We start from the raw sequence: 10,827 nt of genomic DNA, 5'->3' as shown, positions 1-10,827 counted from the left end.
GTGAAAGTGCACTGTTTCAGGCTTCATTTAGTTTTACAGATAAACAGCAAGTACCTTTACCTTATATTGTTTCCAAACTAAACCACCACACAAAACCTCTATGGTTCAACAAGAGCACAGAGAAACAGCAGAACTAAGATCTTTTAGAAATTGCTGATAACTTTCTGCAGTCAAAAACTAGGCATCAAAATCAATGGAATTTCACCACTTGCTTGTTGCCTAAATGTAAACCATACAATCACAGAATTGTTTAGGTTCAAAAAGACTTTCAGGATGGACACAGAGAAAACTCAGTAAGTAAAGTTATTAAGCAGGTATTCTTCATTACAGCACAAGGTGTGTGGGGGATTGCTCCGCCTAACACACACGCCAAAGGTTATTGCCAGGGTGCTTATATTAATGGCATATATACGTGTTCATCTCACTTTCCTGTAAGTCTATTGCATATTCATTAGGTGCCTGAAGAATCATTAACATAATGTTCCTAACCCTGTTCGCATGAGCGCTAGAGTCCTTGGGTGGTTGTCCAGCATACTCTGGTGGTCTTTTGATGAAGGCCAGAAGTCTTCCTTGCTTCTAAACTCCTGACCCTTCTTTTCTTTTACAGGTTCTATTATCTGTGTGTATGAAGTCTTTTCTTCCCTTATCTTTTAGGGTCGTCCCACAGTCACCCGCTGTGGGATCTTCACCGTTTTTCCAGGTTATTATTGCCAATGTGCTGGCCCATGTTGATGGTGCATTCCATACAAACTTCCGCCATATGGGTCGAGTACACTGGACTTCATCTGGATCTGTGGATGTTTGTGCATCGTCTAAGTCCTTATAAATTACTTCCCGTACGGCTAATTCCCTCAGGTACTGAATTCCCTTCTCCATGGTGGTCCACTTGACTGGTACACATACAAGTTCTTCCTTGTAGGGATACCTTCCCTTCACAGCTAACAGGAGACGCCTCCAGAGGCTGTGAGATCGTGCTCCATCTCCAATTGCTTTGTCAATGCTTGCATCTCTAGCAAGGGATCCCAACCGCTTGGCTTCCCTGCCCTCTAATTTCACACCATTGGCTCCAGTGTCCCAGCACCGGAGCAGCCAGGTGACAAGCTGTTCACCTATACAGCGACCAAAATCTTTTCGCACATCTCGTAGCTCACGCTGGTATAGGGTTCGGGTAGTTACTGTTGACTTACTGACATCCTCATCCTCATCTTCATCCTCCTGCACACTTGATGGCCCAGCCTCGTCTTCTCCACACCCAGACTTAGCAGAAGACTTTCTGCGTTCTAAACGACCTGAGTCTCTATACCATTTTTTCACCTTTTCTACAGGGGCAACTTGCACTGCTACAGTTCGTTTCTCTGACCCAGCCACAGGAGTGGGAACGGCTGCGGGAGCTGGAACGGCTGCGGGAGCTGGAACGGCTGCGGGAGCTGGAGCCGGGATGGCTGCAGGGGCTGGAACGGCTATGGGAGCCGGAACGGCTGCGGGAGCTGGAGCTGGAGTGGCTGCAGGAGCCGGGACTGGAACGGCCGCAGGGTCTGTCACTAGGTTGATAGTAGCATCAATTGCAGCTTGATAGGCACAAGCCAGACCCCAGCACGCCACAGTGATTTGTGTCACTTTGGAACTGCCAGAGTCATGACACCTTTTTTTCAAGCATTCTACCAGTTTTTTAGGATTTTGCAGTTGTTCAGGGGTGAATGTCCAAAACACTGGAGGTGCCCACTGCCCTAGAAACCTGCCCATATCCTCCCACACTCCCTGCCACTCGCAACTATCCCGCCTCAAGACAGATCTCCGGATGAGATGCCTAAGTAGTTGTTTAACCTTAAACAAAACCTGAAGCGCATTCAGGAGACGTAACAACAAGAACATGCTGGTCTGAGTATCCCAAGGATATTCGACATCTTGGAGAGCTACCGTAACTAGCTCAGGGGATAAGAGGGTGGTGAAGGAGGAAGGGAGAGTGAACAGGTAGGAAAAAATATCTTCCCCTGTCCCCTCCAGAGACTGACTCCCTGATGAAAAAAGGCAATAGGTGTAATTGCTAATAGTTTCTGAGATATGGTTTCCGAAGTATAGAGTCGACGACAATGCTGAGTACAAATACCAGGTTAGAGTCATGACCAGATACCTCATCATTTCATAAGCCATCGTTACACCACACAGTACCATAACAATCTTAAACCAGGGCCCGGAAAGGATAAACAGCGTGTCAGGGAGCACATACAGAAAGTAACTTGCTATAAAACTCAATTTGGGAAACAGGCACAGCAGACTTGAGATTAAGGCAATCAACATTGTGACTAGCAACTATTAAGCAGGTCGAATACTTATACCAATTTTAGTTTAACACACTCTGGTCAAATCTGTCGATATCTCAACCCTTCAGGCCCCACGTTGGGCGCTAAATGGACTGTTGTGGTTTAGCCCGGCTGGCAGCTAAACACCACACAGCCGTTCGCTCACCCTCCCCCCTCCCTCTCCGGGATGGGGGAGAGAAACGGGAAAGTGAAGCCTGTGAGTTGAGATAAAGACAGTTTATTAAGACAGGGAAAATAATAATAATAATAATAATAATAATAATAATAATAATAATAATAATAATAATAATAGTATTAATAGTAATAATGTGTACGAAATAAGTGATGCACAATGCAATTGCTCACCACCCACTGACCGATGCCCAGCCTATCCCCGAGCAGCCGGCCCCCCCCCACCCCGGCTAGCCACCCCTATATATTGTTCAGCATGACGTCAGATGGTATGGAATACCCCTTTGGCCAGTTTGGGTCAGCTGTCCTGGGTCTGTCCCCTCCCAGCTCCTGCTGCATCCCTAGCCTGCTCGCTAGCAGGACAGAGCGAGAAGCTGAAAAGTCCTTGGCTTGGTGTAAGCACTGCTCTACAACAATTAAAACATCAGCATGTTATCAGCGCTCTTCTCATCCTAATCCAAAACATAGCACCCTGCCAGCTACTAGGAGGAAAATTAACTCTGTCCTAACTGAAACCAAGACAATGAAGTCTTTTCTTCCCTTATCTTTTAGGGTCGTCCCGTCCTCGTACTCCCCGCCTCAGTCCTGTCCTTACAGTTGATATACAACATACTCCCTGTGTTAGCTAAAACCTGCAAAATCAGTCTGCTTTCCCTTGTTCACTGCCTCAAGATCATGAAGTCCACCAAGTCCCATCACTGTAACATCCCTTAGTGCCATGTCCACGTGTCTTTTAAATGCCTCCAGGGATGGAGACTGCCATTTCCCAGGGCAGCCCATTCAAGTGCTAGAAACCCATGCAGCTTAAAAAATACTTACTATACATTTCAACAGTGAAGATAAAACCTCTTGTAGGCCATAAACTCTATGTTATGAAAGGTGCATTGATATTAGGTAAGTAATGATGTAGGAAAAGCGGGCTTCAGGGATGGGGAGCAGGGTTTATCTTTATTTTGTCACTGAAATGTCATGGAGCCTTGCATTAGGCACTTGATATTACCACATCGATTTCCCATTAGGAACTGCTTTAAGAATTCTACGTCTGAAAGCAAATCACTGTATTATATGCAAAGAAGTGCTAGCATGAAGTACAAATCTTTTCTTTTGAAGTAATAGCTGAGTCTCTGTAATTGCCTGAATGCTCTTACTGGCAGTGTGAAATTTCTGTGTGTTTTAGCAATATTGACCTTTTTTTTTTTTTTCCTTCAGTTTTTAGTATTTTCTTCAGACAGACGAGAGAGTAATAATCTCATTGCATACAATCTGAAGAGACTAATAATAAGTCTGCAGGTGCATTATGTGGACACATCTGAGAAGTGATAGGCTGCATTGTAAGCAGGATTTTTTTCCCCAGACATCTGGTTACAAAGCCTAATGCTGTGCATCTGCAAATAAATTAATTAGACTGTGGAATGCAGAAGATGAAAATGAGCTCAGGTTCTGAGCTCAAGCAAAAACACATTTCAATTTTATGTTTTTAGTAGGGCATCCTGAATCATCATTTTGACTGATGCCTTGTTTTAAAATAAGGGAGTACATAGGCAAAAAAGGAAAGGGATGAAAAAAAGCAATGGAATTCAGTTGCTCCGCCTGGTTGAGAAGGACCACGGAAATATGGGGATGGAAGGAACACAAGATATAACCTAGCTATCCTGCTACACTGAAATCATACATGCATTCAGGCTAGTGCAGGTTTGCACTGCTGTAAAAAACTTGGTCTAGAAGAAAGCTAATTGCACAGTAATAAAAAGCAATGTTTTCCAGACAGATCACATTGCTGCAAAATTGATACACAAAGTAGAGCAAATCGGGATGGTTGGCTGGGGTTGAAAGGAGCAGGAACACCTGGTGGTTGTGCACAAATCTGTGGCAAGATTACACTTTATGCACATATAAACTATATAAAGCTAGATTTCAGTTAAAAAAAAAAAAAAGAAAAAAAAAAAAAGACAACTCCTGCACTCCCCAAGCCCCAACTATTCATTTCTTCCAGCAGAGGGAAGTTGGGACTTTCCATAGTATCTTTGGTGGTTTAAGGCTGTAGTTTCACATCCGTGTTTAAAACAGTGAAGTACACTTCACACACGATTAGGTTTATGGAGTCTCTTTCCTTACCAGTTTTAACTTGTTCTTAGGCACGAGCTCTCAGAAGTGCTAGAGCCCATGCAACTTTGAGCTTGTGAAAATTGGATGTTCTGTGCCTGGAAAGATGCACTGAAGTTTTACACGAGCAATTCAACTTTGTACTGGTAGGATAGAGAGACTGTGGATTTACACAGTAAAGAAAATTAACTCTTGCTTGGCAGTTGGGGTCACATTGCAGTTCCTCTTGAGCTGCCACAAATTTAAGAGATGAAAAATTCACTGTCTTTATTATAGGTGCCTAGCACTGATTAGAAATCGTTAAAATTAAAAATTCCAAAGGTGATACAATTTTATTTGTGATGCAGTAGTGATCATGTGGACTTCGAGTTTTTTTATTGATTCTAGAGTAGTTTTCAAAACAGCAAGACAGTTCCTGCCACAATAAGCACACGTGGTTTTATTATTTGACTTGTCAAACTAGTAGGAATGCAGAGTCCACACCATATTGCTATAGCATCAGTTAGAAATAAGGTACAAAACTAAAGGAGAATCCAGCACTGAGATAATATGCAGCTCAGCTGTTTTAGTCTACAGCCACTGAATGAGGTTGTGCTCTCAATAAGAAAATAAATGATGTTAAAGCAAGCATACAGTAATGAATCAATGTTGTTTAGCTGGATTGTGGAGATAGACGTGTCACTTTCATTAAGCAACAGATAACATCCTGTGATTTGTGTATCTTTCTGACCGGCTGTGTAAAACTGGGATCCTTGTATCAGTGAGAGCTTGGTTTGAACAAACTGTGATACCCTGTCATCTACAGATGTCCAGTCATCTGTTGCATTTGGCATGGAAAATACAGTATTTGCAAACATTACAAGGCACCCTAGGAGAAGAGCACTAGCCCTGACTGAACTCCTGACTGGGAGTAAGTAAATAAGTTTGTGCTTGAATTTATTTCAGTGTAGACTATTGCACAAAGCATTTGCTAAAAGTAGCACAGGATTCTTCCTTTTTATGCTTCATTTGAAAGGCAGTTCCCCAATCAGAACTGTGATCAGATCTTTGGTGAATTATGTGCAGAGCATGTGCTGGGTGTAGTTGTATCTACATCATGTGTAACAGATGCCATGGGTACATATCAAACTTTAAACATTTAAAAATTTTCTACTTTCCATCATTCAAGTTACTGTGTTAGGTGTATTTGACTTTCCTAGAGTCAAAGACATTGTTTGGGTGCAGTTATGGAGCTGACTTAGTAAAATTTAAATTTGCACAGATGCTGAAAACAGCTGGTCTGGTTTGGTTTCATCTCTCTCTCCAGTCCAGGGTAAATGTTCCCACTGTCCTCTTTGTGCTTGTATTAACACCTGTGTGATGATGCAACCTAGCTGTATACCAGATCAGGCTCATCTCTCTGAAAATCAATTTTTCTTTTGAACAGCCATGCAAGCCAACCTAAGTTTAAGGAATGATGTACAAAAAAAAGTATATATCATTATCTCATATTAATCTTTAGAATGATAAAATTGGTCATAACCCAACACATTTTAAGAAAGATGATGTATACTTCAGGAAATTGTCAAGTGTGAAGGATGCCAAAACCTGACTTTAACAGGAAATTTGCTTCAAGACATCGTGAAGACAAAGACAGGAGAAACTACAGCAACCACTTCTTCCTCAGTTTCACTTCTTCTGTTGAGTTTTACTTCTCTTCTTGGGAGAGATGGATATGTACTAATGAAAATCTGTGGCAACATGCTTTTTTTAAAAGCTGTAGTTTTTCTATGGCCATGCTTTTGGCTGTAGTTTTCTATGGCTGCTGGCAATCTTAAAGGAGCTTTAATCAAAGCAAATCTTGTCCTTTTCTCCAAGGCTCATGAAAATGGCATAGTACTACTCTTTTAGGACAAGCAGGTTTGGGGAATATTTTAAAATCTTCAGTATGAATGCATTAGCTTTTATATACTAAAGAGAAGAAGACTGCAAAGTTCTCTCATAGACCTTAAAGCTGTCATGAACAGTTTTCTTGAACTTTGGATAGCAAATTAGACCAGGACTGCCAATGCTGAGAAAGACTTTCTGTTGACAAATTGCATTTCCTTCACAATAAGGAATGGTTGAACAGACTTAGTCTGGAAGTCTGATGTTTGATGGACACTCCTGAACGTCAAACAAGCTGTACTGTTCATGCAGTAGTACTTTTATTCATGGGAAAAAGTATATTGGGAAGCTAATGAAGGCAATTTAAAATTCTTTTGCTTATTTTTCAGAGTCTAAAGATTTTTATACTAAAACTGAAAATATTTGAGTTTGTTCAAGTTTTGAATCTAAAACATCACATATATTTTGCTGCACCTTACCCAGCTATTTTCTTGGATAGACAGCATTTTTATAAGCCCTGACATACAAACTTTTGAGATTTATGATATTCCTGTACTTCAAGGATTTCTTCCACTTGTAACAGAAAATTAAAGTACAGAGTTTTTTAAAAATATATTTTCCACTCCATTATTTCCTGTCTCATTTCCTCGTGAAAAATGCTCACCGATTTTAAAGGCATCTGCCCTGTTGATGTTGGAAGTGTTTCTGTACCATTCTGCATACAGGGAGTGCTGACTAGTCTTGAGGAAAATACATAACTTTTAAAATTATCATGTTCTCTCAAGATACATTAATATACACTCTTAAATGGGATGGCAACATTCAATTTCAAATTTGACTTTGGAATCTTGCTGCGGAGAGACCTGCTGTGGAGTCATCAGAAGCTGGTCTTCTTCCAAAGCTGGGTAAAAAGTTCTCTCATGTTTTATCTAAGGTCAGTGCTCATAGTTTTGGTGCACACTTTTCCAGGTAAAAGGTGGGATGATTCCAATGCCAGGATTTGTATCAAGAGAAAGCAGCAGGGTCATTCTGATGCTCTTGGTCTACTGTAGTGTCTTCAGAGGACATTGCTCCATAAGCAAAAGCAGTTTCTGTAGGACTTTATGTAAACTGAAGGCCTTTGTGGGGACATGCAAGTTTCCTCAGAAGTTATTTTCCTCATAAATCTTCCTGATGAGTTTTCTGCATATGCAGTTTTATGTAGTCAGTTAGAACCAGTGACCATCAAACGTCTGATTATTAATGTGTATCAATGTCAGCAATATATAAACTACTACTGAAGTCTTGCAAAACATTAGTATACACTTACAGATTTTTTGAGTGCCGTTCTATAATCCCCAGAAGTTAAATATCATTCACAAAAGCTGTCCCCCAGTCAAATGGATGACTGGACTGGTGGGTCACACAAGCTCGTGTCACCTCTCCAGAGTTCTGCTGTGGGTGGCAGGGTGCTCCAGCTGCCCCTGCACCTGTGCTGCCCCTAAAGCCCACTGGCCCATGTGTTACTGAGGAAGCCTCCTTTAAGGTCTCATAGGCACATTCCAAAAGGGTTAGGAGGCTATTGCTACAAACTAGATCATATCTTTTTGGTGCTCTGATTGTGTTTTGTACATGTAATCCATCAGTTCAGATACTCGAAAAGAATACGAGTGGCACTAGTATGTTTGGTGCTTGAAATAGCACCAGCTGAAGCGTGATCACAGGTTTATGGAGCTATGAATGTTGAGCTAGTCTGCAGCCAAGCTGTTGAAGTAGGTTTGTCTCCCTGCCAGCTCATTTTAATCTCATAAACATAAAAAATGTTTGCTGTTATTAAGACATCTACAGGTATTGAAGAATTAGATTTTTTTTTTCCCTCTGAAAAAAAGTATTCTGGCACCCCAAATTCACATGTTGTTAGAGCAGCTTGCTCATCTCTCTCTGGCTTATCCACCTGTGTGAGACAAAAGGCATCTCAGCAGGATTTTATGGAGAGCTTTAAATGCACTTTTACGAGCTCATAGGTGTGTAAGCTTCTTTGCTCCTCCTGTAGAGCCAAACAAAATTACTTTAGCTATTTTTCTATAGCTCCAAGTCTAAAGAAATACATTGCCCTCCACTTAGACAGGACATACTCAAGGTACATATCCAACTCTTCCCAGGCACATAACACCTACCTCCAACCCAAAGACCCAGGAGTAATTTGCAAGCAGAAAATGGCAGTAGCTGTTCATTGAGGGATAGCTAGTTATTCAGCTAGACACCAAGGTAGTGAACTGGCACCTTAGGCATGCTTGCTCTCATGGTGAGACACTTGATTATCCATCAGCACTGTCCTCATAATGCTTTGCTGCCTTCATTGCCTGTAGCTTCAGAACAGATACTGAACTTCTAAGAGCTGTATGTGACTCAGGAGCCGGTCCTGCAAACAATTGGACTAGGCAGCCGAGGGAAGTGATGGTGTCTGAGGATCACAGCAGTTGCCAAGTCTCATATGCTTTCCGTATGGGAAAGTACTTAAAATCCAGATGCAGCCCAGCACTTTGTCATCAGCTGGAAGGAGACGTGAGATTGTGTCTTTCAGCATAGGTGAGTGCAAGCCATATATGTAACCACATGAATAAGTAGCTGCTGGCTGCATAGCTTTTAAGACTGTTGATGAACAGATTTCTTCAAGCAACCCTACAGCTAACTAGCAGCCACACCAAACACATTTAACAAGCCTTCTGAGCTACGTGTTAGAAATTCTGGTCAGTATATGTCAGTTTAATAGTGCAAATAGGATATCAAAATGATTGCAGATACTTTCTCATCTCTTACAGCTAAGGCAAACAGTGGCATGTTACCCAGGCAAATCTTGGACTGCTTACAGTATCAGTAAGACCTGCAGGAATAAACCTGTGTTGAAGATATTCCTCTCATTTTGCGCTGCCTTTTTTTTTGCTTTCACTGCATTTGGTTTTACCTACACTGGAATCAGTGGTGAAAGTTTTCTTTTGATTTCCAGGAGAGGAAAAGTAAGCCTTGAGGCAGAGCAAGACATTATTTACTGCAGCAGTCAATGACAGCTTTATTTTAGAACGACAGTGTGGGCACAACTCAACACTGCCTTGTAACGTGTATGATTATTTTCACTGGCAAAAAGATTTGGTAGCTCTCTGCACCTCCTTCATTTGATCCTGTGCTGCATACAAAGTTTGCTAACAGAATCATGCTTCGCATCTGTGGCATTCTGTCTTGACTTCAATATTTATTTTCTCTGTTTTTCTGTCTTTCGGGCTTGATTATCTTGTTTGGTATGTTCAAATATTAGAGAGCAGGTCTTTCTGAATGATACAGAAAAACTGTGTTGTAATTCATCAAATATTTGTTTTAGTGTTCAGCTATACTTGTATTGGTTTACGGCAGGCTTCAGTCTCACAGAAGCTTCTCTCTACATAACCTAGTAATGCATTTTTATTAGATATTTTATTTGTCCCTTATTTTCACATCTTACTGTCATCAGCATTACAGAGAAAACATATTTGGATAATAAGGTTTTAAGAACTGGTGGTGTTGGCACCATTGTCCTCCTTTATTGTTTCATACACACCTTCTCACACTCACTTCCCAAAGTCACTTTCAGTCTTGACTTCCTGTCCCACTGGGCAGACTGGAGTTGGTCCTGGGGAGCTGTGAAGGAGTTGTTGACTTTGTGCCTTCCATTTGCTTGCAGTTGCTGATCTTGGGTGTTACTGGCCAAGACTCTAACCATCTCTAGGTTTCTGTAGGTGCATTTCTGAGGATCTTCCCCCGTTTCCAGGAACTTTTGCAATTTTACAGATCTGCATTTCTCCAACTAAATATTATGTCTGCAGAAACACAACATGCTCTGTCTCTTAATTGAGGGTTCTGCCTGATGTACGGCATGTGTCTTTTTATTCACTGGAGGATTCAGTACACGTCTCGTCTGATTAGTGCAGGTCTTACTACATTTTACAACAAGCCCATAGGGGTTGTAGCTAACAAGTACCAGTCCCGTGCTTGAGAATTCAGAATCTTAGTTTTGAACATCCACTCCTCCTGCCACTACAGGTACCTCCTGCCTGTTGATGTTAACAGTCTAACTTATTTCTCATCCAACATGTTTACATGTATCAACATTTAAAAGGTCTAAAGAACACAAACTATTCTATGCTCTGCTTGCAATTTTTCCTGTCTTCTTACTGAATAGCCTTATTCTTAGTTTCTTATCCATGTTTCAGGTAACACACTATTCATTTTCCACTTGGGACTTAAGTTCCTATCAGGCATTTTAAAACTAAATGCTGCTTTGCTGTGTGGTTTGATGTGGGTGGGCTAGCCTAATAATGTGAAGGGGAAATTCAAACTATAACTGCTCAGCGAA

Source organism: Cygnus olor, chromosome Z, assembly GCF_009769625.2.
Source record: "Cygnus olor isolate bCygOlo1 chromosome Z, bCygOlo1.pri.v2, whole genome shotgun sequence".
Taxonomy (NCBI): Eukaryota; Metazoa; Chordata; class Aves; order Anseriformes; family Anatidae; genus Cygnus; species Cygnus olor.
Note: the sequence above shows the minus strand (reverse complement) of the source record.